This window comes from Microcaecilia unicolor, chromosome 2 (assembly GCF_901765095.1).
Source record: "Microcaecilia unicolor chromosome 2, aMicUni1.1, whole genome shotgun sequence".
NCBI classification, from domain to species: domain Eukaryota; kingdom Metazoa; phylum Chordata; class Amphibia; order Gymnophiona; family Siphonopidae; genus Microcaecilia; species Microcaecilia unicolor.
This window is the reverse complement of record NC_044032.1, coordinates 475,040,257-475,055,997: the sequence shown is the minus strand read 5'-3', so window position 1 is coordinate 475,055,997 and position 15,741 is coordinate 475,040,257. Positions and strand designations below refer to the sequence as shown.

The following is a 15,741-nucleotide window of genomic DNA, read 5'->3' as shown; positions in this document are numbered from 1 at the left end:
GTCCTTCCGTCCTCCCTCCCAACGAATCCGATGCGCGACGGCAGCGTGGTGTCAGCGGGTGGGGGGGTGCGCCGAGTCGCTGCTCTCCTGTCACTCCTGCCTTTAAAAACGCAATTTGGAAGCGCCGAAGACAGTGACAGGCAGCGCCTCGCGTCTGCCCGCCCTGCTACTAAAATCTGTTCGACGTCATTGGGCCTTCCCACATTGAGTCCCGCCCTCCTCTGAGGTAACTTCCAATTACCGCGAGGGCGGGCGGGACTCAATGTGGGGAAGGCCCGAACGACGTTGAAGAGATTTTTAGTAGCAGGGCAGACCGAGGTGCTGCCTGTCACTGTCTCTTTGACGCTTCCAAAATGTTTTTTTAAAGGCAGTGAGGGTGGTGGGCGGCAGAATGGAGCTCAGCTGGTAGGTGGGTCGGGGGGGGGAGGGACTCAGATGTGAGAAGGGTGGGGGTTCTCAAATGGGGAGGTGGAGAGGGGGATCACGGATGGGAGAAGGGGGTGGGGAGGGGGTTCTTGGATGGTTGAAGGGGATTCTCGGATGGGAGAAGGGGACTGAGGTGGGAGGGGTATTCATGGATGGGAGAAGGGGTGGAGAGGGGGTTATTGGATGGTTGAAGGGGACTGGGGTTGGGGAGGGGGTCACGGATGGGAGAAGAGGACAGGTGGGGAGGGGACTGGGGTTCTTGAATGGGATAAGGGGACTGAGGTGGGAGGGGTATTCACGGATGGGAGAAGGGGTGGGGAGGGGGTTATTGGATGGTTGAAGGGGACTGGGGTCACGGATGGGAGAAGAGGACAGGACAGGTGGGGAGGGGACTGGGGTTCTTGAATGGGATAAGGGGACTGAGGTGGGAGGGGTATTCACGGATGGGAGAAGGGGGTGGGGAGGGGGTCACGGATGGGAGAAGAGGACAGGTGGGGAGGGGACTGGGGTTCTTGAATGGGATAAGGGGACTGAGGTGGGAGAGGTATTCATGGATGGGAGAAGGGGGTGGAGAGGGGGTTCTTGGATGGTTGAAGGGGACTGGGGTTGGGGAGGGGATCACGGATGGGAGAAAGGGGCGGGGAGGGGGTTCTTGGATGGTTGAAGGGGACGGGTGGGGAGGGGACTGGGGTTCTTGGATGGGAGAAGGGGACTGTCACTGGGGTCTGAGAAGGGGCCATATGGGGCCTGGGGCTGGTGGGAAAATGGGGCATGCGTGGGTCAGGTGGGAGAATGGTTCTGAAAAGGGGGCCCTAATACAAGGCATGTGGATGAAGGGGGCTGGAACTGGGGGCTGAAAAGGGGACAGGGAGAAGTGGCTGGGGGGCTGAAGCTCGGGACTGGTGGGATAATGGGGCTGGAACTGGGGGCTGAAAAAAAGGGGCGGAGAGAGGGGCAGATCCTGGATGGGGGAGCGAGAGGGAGGGCAACCCCTGGATGGATGGCAGAGGGAGGGCAAATGGTGGATTGAAGGGGCAGAGAGCGAGAGGGCAGACAGTGGATGGAAGGGATAGAAAGGGGAGAGAGAGGGCAGACAAGGGCAGATGGTGGATGGATCATGGAAGGGGCAGAGATAGAGGGCAGATGTGAATGGAGGGGACAGCAGAGAGGGCAGACACTGGATGGCAGAGAGAGACCGAAGACAGTGAAAAGAAGATGAGGAAAAGAGAAACCTGAGACAACAAACTGTAAATAAAATATATATTTTTATTTTTTTGCTTTAGAATAAAGTAGTATTGTAGATGTGTTAATAAATGTTTATAATATAGAACATGTAAACAAGGTAATCTTTTGATTGGACTAATTTTAATACATTTTGTCTAACTTTCGGAGAACAAAACCCCCTTCCTCAGGTCAGGATAGGATACTGTAACAGTACTATACTATATTGACCTGAGGAAGGATGTTTTGGCCTCTGAAAGCTAAGTCTATTAGTCCAATAAAATGGTATTATTTTATTTTCTATATTTGTTTTATTTCTATTTGTTAATTTGTAAAGTGGTGATTGGTACTTGTTAGTTTTTTTTTCAAATTTACATCTGCTGTCTTTATATTTTGCACAGTACTAAGGAACATTTTCTGTTTCTGTGGTGTTGCATTGTATGCAGAGTCTGGCATCTTGGGGGTTCAGTTTAATTTTTGTCTAAATAGAAAGTTTTAATATTACTACTTATTCTATAGTGGATTAGGGTGTATCTGTGTTTGTGAAAAAGACATGGCTTTCACTTGGCATTGACTGTGCAGGATCGACGACGATCTGTACTATTCTGTCTGGTTTCATTTTACAATAGGTGAATTGATGCTCTAGTGCTCACTGTAGTGTTTTAAGATGTTTTTCTTTTCTTTGTGTGATTTAGTAGATTAATGAATGATTATGGTATGGTAGAATTGCTCTATAGGTCCTGAGTGTTTTGTATTCTCAGCATACCTAGTACTGGATTTTGGAGGGGGATGTTAAAAAATGACTGGGAGGGAGGGAGGGGGGCCTTGGAGCTGGGAGGGAGGGAGGCCCTGGAGCTGGGGGCCATGGAGCTCGGAGGGAGCGGTCTGGGAGCTTGGAGGGAGGGGTGGCCGGCCCTGGAGCTAGGGAGGGGGCGGAGCTAGGGTGGGGCCCCATCAAATTGGTCTGCATAGGGCCCCGCACTTGCTAAGACCGGCCCTGTGTGAGAGACAGTGTTTGTGTTTCTGTGTGACACTGTGTGAGAGAGAGGGACAAAGACAGTGAGTGTGTGAGTGAGAGTGTATGTGGCAGACAGAGAATGAGTGACTGCGTATGTGGTGTGAGGAACCCCCTCACCCCCTCCCTCTCCCCTGCCCCCTTGCAGCCAGGCATGTGCAGCGACCCTCCTCTCCCCATGTTCCCCCTGCAGCCACCCATGTCCAGCATCCCCCTGCAGCCACCCATGCCCATCAACCCTCCTCTCCCCCTGCTGCGTCCTTCCTGTCTCCCCTGCTCCCCCTGCAGCCACCCATGTGGTCTCAGGCCCCCCCTCAGCATCCCTCCTGTCCCCTGCAGGCACGCATGTGCAGCGTCCCTCCTCTCTCCCCTCTCCCCCCTGCAGCCAGCCATGTCCAGCGACCCTCCTCTCCTGTGCAGCCACCCACGTCTGAGTACACTTCTCTCCTTTTTCCCTGTTCCTCCCCTGTGGCCAGCCATGTCCATCGACCCACCTGTCCCCTCTGATGACCACCAACCCTTCTGTCCCCCTGCCCGCCCTGCAGTGTCCGTCCTGTATCCCCTGTCCCCCTTGCAGGCACCCATGTGGTGTGTGGAGCCCCATCCCTATCTCCCTGTTCCCTGCCCCCCCTGCAGCCACCCATGTGCAGTGACCCTCCCCTCCCCCTGCTTCCTTCCAGCCACCCATGTCCAGCGAGACCCCCCTTCCCCCCCCCCAGCCGGCGCAGCACCCAAAGAAAGCCCTTTGTCCCCCCCCTTCGCGCATCACTCGACCCCCCCCACCGTGGCACATCACCAAGCCCCTCCCCCCCTCATCAACCCCCTCGCCACCCGCAACCGCGAATACAAACTGTGTCCGGCGGCTGCTGCTTCTGCTATTCAGCAGCTGCAGCCCGTACATAAAGAAAACAAAAAAAAAAATCCTTCTAAAACGCACCTCCATTGAGAAGCATCTCACATTGGCTGAAGTCTCAGCATGTGCTCCTCCTCTCCCCTCTGACGTCTCGGCGTTTCTCCGGGGTCTTCCGGCAGGGGCACTGACGTTGAGGGGAGAGGAGGAGCGGCTGCAGAGACGTCAGCCAATGTGAGATGGTTCTCCACGGAGGTGCGTTTTAGGAGGTTGTTTTTTTGTTTGTTTGTTTTTCTTTATGTACGGGCTGCTGTTGCTGCTGAATAGAAGCAGCAGCAGCCGCTGGACAGAGTTTGTATTAGTGGTCGCGGGTGGCGAGGCGGTCGATGTGGGGGGGAGGGGCTTGGTGATACGGCGAGGAAGGAAGGGGGTAGGGGCTTTCTGATGCCCCATTTCACGGGTTGTTGTGGCTATGCGGCGGGGGGGGCCACTTAGAGGTGCACCGTCGAGGCTGTTTGTGTGTGTTTGTGTGTGTGTGTTTGTATGTGTGCGTGTGTGTGTGTGTTTGTGTTTGTGTGTGTGTTTGTATGTATGTGTGTGTGTGTGTTTGTGTGTTTGTATGTGTTTGTGTGTGTTTGTTTGTATGTATGTGTGTGTGTGTGTGTTTATGAGTGTGTGTGTTTATGAGTGTGTGTGTTTATGTGTGTGTGTGTGTTTGTGTGTGTGTGTGTGTGTGTTTATGTGTGTGTGTTTATGTGTGTGTGTTTGTGTGTGTGTTTGTGTTTGTGTGTTTGTGTGTGTGTATGTATGTGTGTGTGTGTTTATGTGTGTGTATGTGTTTGTGTTTGTGTTTGTGTGTTTGTGTTTGTGTGTGTGGGGGGGGGGTTGCGGGTGGCTTCTGTGGTCGTGTGCTTGGGGAGTTTGCCAGCAGTCTGTAGGGATTCCTAGGCAGGGTGAGGAGTACGGAGACACTCCCCCTGCCTGGGTCGTTGTTTGTTGGAGGGGGTTGCCAGTTGGTAGGGGTGCCTTTATGGATCCCTTTACTCTCTGTGTTCCGCCCTCGAGGGCGGGGCAGAGAGACATGGTGAGTTGGATGGCTTCACTACCATGAACTTACGAACTGTTTAGGGATTTTGCAGATGGCTTCAGCAGGTTGTCTTCAGAATGTTGAGGTAGCGTTTTATGTACAGATGGGGCTTAGCTGAGGGTGACTGGTCCTAGCCTATGAAGACTACAGGATTTTTGTGCTTCTCTGCCTTGGAGTGAGCTTCTCTGCCTTGGAGTGAGCTTCAGAACGTTCAAGGTGGGATTTATTAATATAGACTAGTAAAAAAGGCCCGTTACTGTTAGAAATGAAACGGGCGCTAGCAAGGTTTTCCTTGGAGTGTATGTTTCAGAAAGAGCGTGTGTGAGAGATGGAGCGTGTGTGTCAGAGAGAGAATGTGAGAGAGAGAGAGAGAGAGAAAAAGTGTATGTGTTTGTGCGAGAGAGAGAGTGTGTGAGAGACAGTGTTTGTGTTTCTGTGTGACACTGTGTGAGAGAGAGGGACAAAGACAGTGAGTGTGTGAGTGAGAGTGTATGTGGCAGACAGAGAATGAGTGACTGTGTGTGTGGTGTGAGGAACCCCCTCACCCCCTCCCTCTCCCCTGCCCCCTTGCAGCCAGACATGTGCAGCGACCCTCCTCTCCCCGTGTTCCCCCTGCAGCCACCCATGTCCAGCATCCCCCTGCAGCCACCCATGCCCATCAACCCTCCTCTCCCCCTGCTGCATCCTTCCTGTCTCCCCTGCTCCCCCTGCAGCCACCCATGTGGTCTCAGGCCCCCCCCTCAGCATCCCTCCTGTCCCCCTGCAGGAACGCATGTGCAGCGTCCCTCCTCTCTCCCCCTGTCCCCCCTGCAGCCAGCCATGTCCAGCGACCCTTCTGTCCCCCTGCCCCCCCTGCAGCTACCCATGTCCAGCGACCCTCCTCTCCTGTGCAGCCACCCATGTCTGAGGACGCTCCTCTCCTTTTTCCCTGTTCCTCCCTGTGGTCAGCCATGTCCATTGACCCACCTGTCCCCCCTGATGACCACCAACCCTTCTGTCCCCCTGCCCGCCCTGCAGTGTTCGTCCTGTATCCCCTGTCCCCCTTGCAGCCACCCATGTGGTGTGTGGAGCTCCATCCCTATCTCCCTGCTCCCCCTGCAGCCACCCATGTGCAGCGACCCTCTATCACCCCAAGATCCCTCTCTCCGTCCGTACCTATCAGACTCTCGCCGCCTAACACATACGTCTCCCGTGGATTTCTATTCCCTAAGTGCATCACTTTCTTCACATTGAATTTTAATTGCCAAACCTTAGACCATTCTTCTAGCTTCCTCAGATCCTTTTTCATGTTTTCCACTCCCTCCCGGGTGTCCACTCTGTTACAGATCTTAGTATCATCCGCAAATAGGCAAACTTTACCTTCTAACTCTTTGGCAATGTCACTCACAAATATATTGAACAGAATCGGCCAGTCAGTGGCGTAGCTAGGGTAGTTGACACCCGGGGCCGGTCATTTTTTAACACCCCCCTCCAAAATCTAGTACTAGGCATGCCGAGAATACAATACTCAGGACCTATAGAGCAATTCTACCATACCATAAGCAGTCATTTCTAAGAATCACACAAGGAAAAGGAAAGCATCTTAAACACTACAGTGAGCACTAGAACATCAATTCACCTATTGTAAAACGAAACCAGACAGAATAGCACAGATCGTCGATCCTGCACAGTCAATGCCAACTGAAAGCCATGTCTTTTTCACAAACACAGATACACCCTAATCCACTATAGAATAAGTAATCATAAACTTTCTAAGTAGACAAAAATTAAACTGAACCCCCAAGATGCCAGACTCTGCATATAATGCAACACCACAGAAACAGAAAATGTCCCCTAGTACTGTGCAAAATATAAAGACAGCAGATGTAAATTTGAAAAAACTAACAAGTACCAATCATCACTTTACAAATTAACAAATAGAAATAAAACAAATATAGAAAATAAAATAATACCATTTTATTGGACAAATACATTTAGCTTTCAGAGGCCAAAACATCCTTCCTCAGGTCAATACAGTATAGTGCTGTTACAGTATCCTATCCTGACCTGAGGAAGGGGGTTTTGTTCTCCGAAAGTTAGCCAAAATGTATTAAAATTAGTCCAATAAAAAGATTACCTTGTTTACATGTTCTATTATAAACATTTATTAACACAGCTACAATACTACTTTATCCTAAAGCAAAAATATATATATATATATATTTTATTTACAGTTTGTTGTCTCTGGTTTCTGCTTTCCTCATCTTCTTTTCACTGTCTTCCTTCCATCCAGCATCTGTCTTTGTTCTCTCTCTGCCATCCAGTGTCTGCCCTCTCTGCTGTCCTCTCCATCCAATGTCTGCCCTCTCTCCCTGCACCTTCCATCTACATCTGCCCTCTATCTCTGCCCCTTCCATCCATGATCTGCCCCTGTCTGCCCTCTCTCTCTCCCCCTTCCATTCACTGTCTGCCCTTTCTATCCCTTCCATCCACTGTCTGCCCTTTCAATCCACCATTTGCCCTCCCTCTCCCATCCATCCAGGGTCTGCCCTTCCTCTCACTCCCCCTTCCATCCAGGATCTGTCCCCTCTCTCTACCCCTTTTTTCAGCACCCAGTTCCAGCTCCACTATCCCACCAGTCCCCAGTTTCAGCCCCAGCCCTTTTCTCCCACCAGTCCCGAGCTTCAGCCCCCAGTCACTTCCTCCTGTCCCCTTTTCAGCCCCCAGACAGTTTCAACCCCAGCCCTTTTCTCTCACCAGTCTCGAGCTTCAGCCCCAGCCACTTCTCCCTGTCTCCTTTTCAGCCCCCAGTCCCCACAGTTTCAGCCCCTGCCCCTTTTCAGCCCCCAGTCCCAGTACTAGCCCCCTTAACCCACCTACCTTCCTTTTCAGCCCCCAGTTCCAGCCCCCTTCATCCACATGCCTTGCATTAGGGCCCCCCATTTTCAGCCCCAGAACCATTCTCCCACCAGCCCCAGGCTTGGCCCCTTCTCAGACCCCAGTTCCAGCCCCCTTCTCCCATCCGAGAACCCCACCCCAGTCCCCTTCTCCCATCCGAGAACCCCCTCGCCTCCCCACCCGTCACCGTCTCCCATCTGAGAACCCCCACCCCATCCCCTTCTTCCATCTGGGCACCCCATCCCCTTCTCCCATCTGGACTCTGCATCCCCTTCTCCCATCTGGGCTCCGCACCCCTCCTCACCCCTTCCCCTTCTCCCATCTGGGCTCCTCACCCATCCCCTTCTTCCATCTGGGCACCCCACCCATCCCCTTCTCCCATCTGGGCACCCATCCCCTTCTCCCATCTGGGCTCCCCACCCATCCCCTTCTCCCATCTGGGCACCCATCCCCTTCTCCCATCTGGGCTCCCCACCCATCCCCTTCTCCCATCTGGGCACCCATCCCCTTCTCTCATCTGGGCTCCCCACCCATCCCCTTCTCCCATCTGGGCTCCCCACCCATCCCTTTCTCCCATCTGGGCTCCCCACCCATCCCCTTCTCCCATCTGGGCACCCCACCACGACAGCCCTCTTCTGCTGCTCCCACCCTGCCTTAAAAAAAATTTCTGAAGCGGAGTCGCAGGCAGGCAGCGCCTCGCGTCTGCCCTGCTTTTAAAAGAAGTAAATCTGCTTGTCGTCGTTGGAACTTCCATCACTATGTCCCGCCCTCGCGGAAATAGGAAGTTACCTCAGAGGAGGGCGGGACACAGTGATGGAAGGCCCGACGACGAGCAGATTTACTTCTTTTACAAGCAGGGCAGACGCGAGGCACTGCCTGCCTGCGACTCCGCTTCAGAATTTTTTTTTTAAAGGCAAGGTGGTGGGAGCAGCGGGATTGGAGCACCCCCCCCACCTGCTGACACCTGTTTGCTATATACCATTGCTGATACATTAAAAATGTCAAAGGATGATCCAGCTGTTTGTAGCTCCTTCGTGGCCCCCACCAATGTGGTGTGGTTGTGGGTAAGGGTGTTTGATGATCAGAGAGCAAACATCGTCTATGTGCTACCTATGGTTATCTGCAAGTTTCTACTTGGCAGATCACTAGTGCTAGACAACAAATCTCTTATTTACACAACTCTGTGCTGTAGGGCTCTATGGTAAAGTGGGGGGGGGGGGGAGGAGAGAGAGGCTGGATGGGCAAGTTAACATCCATGCAATGCTTTTACCATTGTTTTCCATTTTCTCCTCAGCACTATATACCATTGCTGATACATCGAATGTCAAAGGCTGAGCCAGCTGTTTGTAGCTCCTTCGTGGCCCCCACCAATGTGGTGTGGTCGTGGGTAAGGGTGTCTGGTGATCAGAGAGCAAACATCATCTATGCGCTACCTTTGTTATCTGCAAGTTTCTACTTACTGTAGCAGATCACTAGTGCTAGACAATATACCTTTTATTTACAGAACTCTGTGCTGTGGGGCTCTATGGTAAGGGGGAGGGGGGGAGAGCCTGGATGAGCATTTCTGTTCCTCAACAGACATGCCCACCCAGCCTCCCCCTTACCATACAGCCATGCAGTTTGGAAGGAACAGGTGGCCTTCTGTATTTCCACACTTATCTCACAGATATACCAAAGTTTCTCTGTCACAGTTCACCTGTCATGCAATCCAGATTGCCGCCTCCTCTCACATCAATCCCAGCATTTGATAATATGTAGTGCACAAAGTAGAGACACACACCCTGTTATATTAAAAACTATCCAACATGTATTTAACAAAAAAAATATAACTATATACAATTCCCCCTCCCCCCCACAGTCCTTGACCAGAGGCCACGTCCTCTCTACATCCCCCCCAAAGTCCTTCATGGGAGGCCATGTCTTTGGCCCCGCAAGGCATTGTGCAGCAGGCTAATGAGCAGCACCAGGAGCAGTGTCAGTGCCCTGAAGTGCTGCTCGTTAGCCTGCCGCATTGCCCCCATCTCCATCCGCATTGCTGTCACCTCCTGCAGCAACTGGTTTTGCCCATTGACCAGTTGCTGCAGGAGGCGCAGGGCTGGGGATGGGGCTTGGGCTGGTGATGGGGCTGGGGATGGTGTGGAGAGGGCTGGAGGTGTTGGGTCCTCCTCCTCCTCGAGGGGAGGCATATCCTGCCAGGGGTCCTCCTGCTCGACCACTGGAGCAGGCAGTCTTGCCTCCTCCTCCTCCTGCTCCTGCTCCTCCTCCACCACTGGAGCAGGCAATCTTGCCTCCTCCTCCTCCTCCTGCTGCTGGCGCCCTGTGTATATAAAAGGATTGTCCTTGTGATCAGCACATTCAACATGGCTTGCATAGTGCAGGAGCTTGCTTGCTGGTATGAGGCAGGAATGGGGAAAGGTGGGGTCAGTAGTGAGGGTTGGGCTAGACACATGGGGTGTGAGATGCGAGATGACATGACAGGGAACCCTGGAAAGTGAAAAAGGAATACACTATAAGATGTGTTGGCAGGGAACACTCATTCCTCAGCAGCATGTTAGCATTTTGAGTTGTGACTATTTTAGGATGACCTTTTTTGGGGGGTGGGGGGGAGGAAGCACCAGGAGTCAGGGGATGGCCCTTCTTGCTTTCACAACACAAATTCATTTGGCAGCCAAATTGTAGAGACACACAACACTGATGATTGGGGGGGAGACATTACATTGATATAGGTGATGTCATTGAGGTGGACATGAGGACAGAGAGTACCGTTTGTGTGCAGTATTGTAAGGATGTGGGCATGGTTTTCCTATGTAGTACATAGATTCTATTAATGAATGTGCATGTGCACATATCACTGATTCCCCTTGAATGCAGACTACAGTTAGTGCTTACATTGCTGAGGGAGCTCTTTAATGTGGTGCTACAGGAGGGGGGACCTGATAGCCCAGGACTAGTGGGGGGGGGGGGTGTGTGTGTGTGTGTGTGTGTGTGTGTGAAAAAAAGCAGTTACCTTTCCAGGCTCTGTCGTATCTGGTCCATGTTCTAATGGACACAATTCTGGGTGGCAGGTGGTGGTGGTGCATAAAGAGCCTGTGCCGGTGTCTCAGGCACAGCTGCACCAGGAGCAGACTCTCAGCGATTGTAAAATTTGACTCGCATCTGAGAGACATGTTTCTCAGTGAATACCCGTTGGAAAATGTGCATCACCTTATATGGATGCCCATGTGTAATGGACGTCTTTACATGTACAGTTCCATATATGGATGCCCATCCCATATATGGACGGCTTGGTACGTGCACGTTTTGGCTCCACATATGGTGGGTCACCATGTCATGACTGACATGCACGGACTGTCGTCATGCGTGCGGGGCCTTATTTGTATGAGTATGTGTTCACACGCGCACAGTCTTTCTTATCTGAATCATTATCAAGTGTGCAAATCTCTTCATATATACACAATAAAATATGTATTTTCCTTATATTTCCCACAGAACTGCCGAAGGATCTTGCAAGGCCCATCGAAGGGCAGCGGGCCTGTAAGAGGAATGTCCTTCGGCAGTTCTGTGAGAAACACGTCTTTGATTACTGTATTTTACACTTATGAATGTTCCTCATATTTCCTGTACCTGGTTGTCTGCAACTGCATGCACTGTACTTGCAGAACATCCAGGTACATCAGAGAAGTCCAAAGTATAGTAATAAGGACGTTCATCTTCCAGAACCGCCAAAGGAGGTTGATATGAAAATATAATGTTTTAGGGATGTCCTTTTGCGAGTTCTGGAAGATAGGCATACTTTTTATTATACTTTGGGCGTCCCTGATTTGGGCGTTTTGAACTGCGATAATGGAATGTCTAAGGACGTCCATAATATTTTTCGGTGATACCTGATTTTGGTCGACTTTGTGAGGGCGTCCTAATTCATACTTGGACGACCTTTTGAAAATGCTCTCCAAGTGACATTACTCTACTGGTTGGTATGAAACAATGAGCATGAGAGAAAAAAAGAATTATTTTTCTAAATGTATGAGTTGAATTATCAAAATTGTAAGCAGCATTCAGTTTTAGAGTGAGAGAAAACACTTACTTTTTATTTTCACTTAAATCCATTCTATTTTAACCAGGTCCCTTTTCGTGCAAGCAGCTCATGTTGATAACTTCTTCCCTTAACAGTTTAAGACTTTATGGTCAGGATTGATTCGTACATACCCACAAATAAATTAGAAAAGAGTAGAAAGCATCCTAGTGTCATAACAGAAACTGGTTGATGAGAGGCACTTACACTTTTATATCCGGGGTGGTTCCTTTCCCAAAAGTGTCCCACATTCATTACTTCCTGTCTCTCCACAAAAATCTAATGCTTTTTCAAGTGGGTATCCCGTGGTCCATACTTACAGCAGAATATTAAAAAAAAGGGTTTTAGCATCTGATCAATAAAGATCAAAATCATATTGAAGATTAATATTAAGCCACCATTAGAATATTGTATATTACCTCAGAAATGTAAAAAAAAAAGCACTGTAAACTATGCAAGCTTTGGCAAGAACAGGACAGCTGAAGAAATGAACTTACGTTTTATCTCTACCTTGGTTCCTTCCCCAAAAGTGTACCACAGAGATTATTTCCTACCTACCCCCTGAACAAAATCCTAGGACTCCTTTTCAAATGAGTTTCTGTCAATTATGGGCTTAATATACTATTTCATAATAGACCCTCAGATCAAAAGACAACTAGTAATCCACCACTAAGTCAACTAGGTTGTTGTACATTATCTCAGAAATTAAAAAAAAAATGACTGCAAATCCAAGGACTCACTGAAATCCTCAGATAAGGCTAACATTGAGTTGTACTGTGATAACTAGCCATAATTATCATTATCACTGTTTATTTGATTCACAAATTTCCAAATAGAGAAATCAATGCTTATTATAGCAGATATGCTGTATATTACCTCCCAAATACAAAAAATATATGTTATAAATTGGATTCTTGAGAAAAATGAAAAGAACAAGATTTACTTATGCTTTATCTGCAGCTTTTTTTTTTGTTGTTGTTACATTTGTACCCTGTGCTATCCCACTCATGGCAGGCTCAATGTGGCTTACATGGGGCAATGGAGGGTTAAGTGACTTGCCCAGAGTCACAGGGAGCTGCCTGTGCTGGGAATTGAACTCAGTTCCCCAGGACCAAGGTACACCACCTTAACCACTAGGCCACTAGTCTTACCCCCCCCCCCCCCTCTTTTATAAAGCCACAGTAGCAACTGCCAGTGCGGTAATGCTAACATAGCTTTCCAAAAGGGGGAGGGGGGAATAGTTCCTTTCCCAAAAGTGATTATTTCCTATCTAACCCCTCTAGAAAAACCTGGTCTGTAGTCTAGTCAATATACTGCTACTTATATCTGCCATTAGGCTAATTATGACTTCTGAGTAACACTATAGAAGTAAAGGCTTAGTGTCAACTGTATCAAGTAATACATGCATTGAACATAAATTTCTGGTTATCATAAATAGGTGGATATACTCATTATTGTATATTGGTAAGTAACTAAGGGCTTCTTTTACAAAGCTGCACTAGCGATTCCCGTGTGGCAAATAAGAGGAAGGCCATAGGAATTGAATGGGCTTCCTCTCATTTGCTGCACTGAGAATTGGTAGCGCGGCTTTGTAAAAGAAGCTCTAAGTAGAGCCCTCAAATGTAATAACCAGGAGTCTTTTTCTGACATTCTTAAGCACAAGTTTCACTGTGAATATTCTTAAACTAGACATATTTCATGCCTAAGGCCAAGATACCGTCATGGACATTCTAGGACCATTTTTACTTTTATAATTAGGGTATGAAGTAGAATGCTTTATTCCTTTTTAAAATTTTAGAGTTATGAAAATTCTTTATAACATTTCCTGGTTCTAGATGGAAATACCCTTTCTGATTCCTATTTAGAGATAAAACTGAAGAAAATAAAATGCCACAATTATTAGGGGAGATATGATAGAAGTGTATAAAATAATGAGTGGAATGGATCGGGTGGATGTGAAGCGACTGTTCACGCTATCCAAAAATACTAGGACTAGAGGGCATGAGTTGAAGCTACAGTGTGGTAAATTTAAAACGAATCGGAGAAAAATTTTTCTTCACCCAACGTGTAATTAGACTCTGGAATTCGTTGCCGGAGAACGTGGTACAGGCGGTTAGCTTGACGGAGTTTAAAAAGGGGTTAGATAGATTCCTATAGGACAAGTCCATAGACCGCTTGTCTGTAATGTTTTTACGTTTGGGGAGCGTGCCAGGTGCCCTTGACCTGGATTGGCCACTGTCGGTGACAGGATGCTGGGCTAGATGGACCTTTGGTCTTTCCCAGTATGGCACTACTTATGTACTTATGTACTAATGATCTAATTGTACTCATGCTTGATTTCTATTGTGGTTCCTCCACCAAAAGTCCACCACAGTGACTGATTTCTACTTACCACATGTACAAAAACCTAGGCCTTTACTTTCAAGTCAGTTTTTTCTGGACTATTTTAAAGTAGAGTCCTTATCTTGTCTCTAGTCAAAATACTTTGAAATCTGCCATGTAAGACCAACACTGAATCAGTACCAAGACCATTGGGGCACTGTGGATTACCTTGTAAAAACTTTAAAAAGGTTGTAAACTGTGAAAACCTGAGAGGGCATAACAGGGGCGTAGCTAGACAACAGATTTTTGGGTGGGCCTAGGGAAGAAGTGGGTGGGCACCAATTGTCCCCCCACCCCAACCACTACCTAAAAAATATCTCAGCTGGTGGGAAAACACTTCTTTCCACCTTGGCAGTCTACAGCAGGCATGCGCTGAAAACTGAACATTCGCAGTCTTCAGCTGGCCGAGCTTGGGATCCCACCAGCTACCACTAAACGTGTGCTACTGTTGGGTTGGCCTGTGCCCTAAATGGGTGGGCCAGGCCCACCTGTGGCTATGCCACTGCTTTGTGATATATTCCAGATGAGAAATACCCACAACACATAAAGCACTGCCATTGTTCTCTGTGTTTGAAGTTTAGTCACTGTAATAAATGAAACATCAATGGTGAGTACAATAATATATGTGCTATGTCACACAAGCAAGGAAATGGGAGGCCAGACCTTCATATGCAAAACACTACTGGATGCAAAGTTTCTGTACTAAAGAAAATGCCTCAGACTTCAGTTTGTACATCTTGGTTAAACACACATCTTCTGAAACAGGTGCTCTTTTTATGCATGGGTAGGATTTCACCAATAAGTGGAAGAGGAGTAATTAGATGAAGTGAAGGAGGCCAGGATTCCCAATCAAACGAAATGATCCTGTTCTGGTGGAGAGTTTGGGAAAACCATGCTAACCCCTTCTCACCCCCCTCCCTCCCCCCAAAAAGGCTGGAGAACTGAAGCATATTATTATCTGCTACTGGCACCTGCTGTTCAGATTATGTCCTAGGGATATTGGTATTAACATCCTTAGAAACTGACTTCCCAATCTTCTCACTCTTGAACTAGTTGGGATATATTCCAAGTGAAGAAATCAATGTGCAATTCTCATGTCTCTTTCGTTCAGCCATGAAAGGATTCAAGGGAAACTCTTCTTCAGAATCTATATCTTCCCTCTCACCTGCCCTCCTCCACCTTTTCCTACAAATAATATCCTTCTCTTAACACCCAGCTTCCCTTTTCATATCCTAAACCCATGCCATCCCAGAAGACCAGTATTCCAAGGGGAGAAGTGCCTTCAGCCTATGCCTTTGACCAGTCTCCAGTGATTGTCATGGAATCTACTGGGTCATCTGAGGAGAGGGGAATTCCTTTTCACAAGGGGGATTTGCAGTTGGAGAAAAAGAGGAATTTGTCAGAAAGCAAAGTTACTGTGACTTTACCATTTTTATACCTTGCATTTTCTAACAATTTCTACTTGTGTTAACCATATAAAGACTTTAACAACCCCCCCCCCCCCCCCCCCCCATATTCAAAGCTATGTAACCAACCAGACACAGCCACTGACTGGTTAAATAGCATATCGGCAGATATTCAGCACTTAACTGGTTATATTCAGTGTTTAAAAATAGGCCGCATAAATAGCAGGCTGAATATTGGGCTGTAAGTAAACTTTGAGTGGTTCAGAACAAAACCTTCACTGGATTATAAGTTTCTGGAAGTGAACAGAGCAAGTGATTGCAGGAGCCAATTGTTTCCTAGCCCTGGGTGGCCCCATCCCAGAAAACTGCATAGCACAAGTGGTAGACCTAATCAGAACAGGAAAA

At 48.6% G+C, this 15,741-nt stretch overlaps 1 long non-coding RNA gene and 1 gene segment (V, D, J or C); one reads left to right on the top strand and one right to left on the bottom strand.

The window, feature by feature from the left end:
• Positions 1–15,741, bottom strand: part of LOC115461302 — a 1,201,995-nt gene that overhangs the window by 229,441 nt on the left and 956,813 nt on the right.
• LOC115461316 overlaps positions 12,041–15,741 on the top strand; it is a 444,252-nt gene continuing 440,551 nt past the window's right edge. The window contains exons 1-2 of the long non-coding RNA XR_003940686.1: positions 12,041–12,079; positions 12,725–12,729. This is a non-coding gene — a long non-coding RNA (uncharacterized LOC115461316). The remainder of the gene's footprint in view (positions 12,080–12,724; positions 12,730–15,741) is intronic.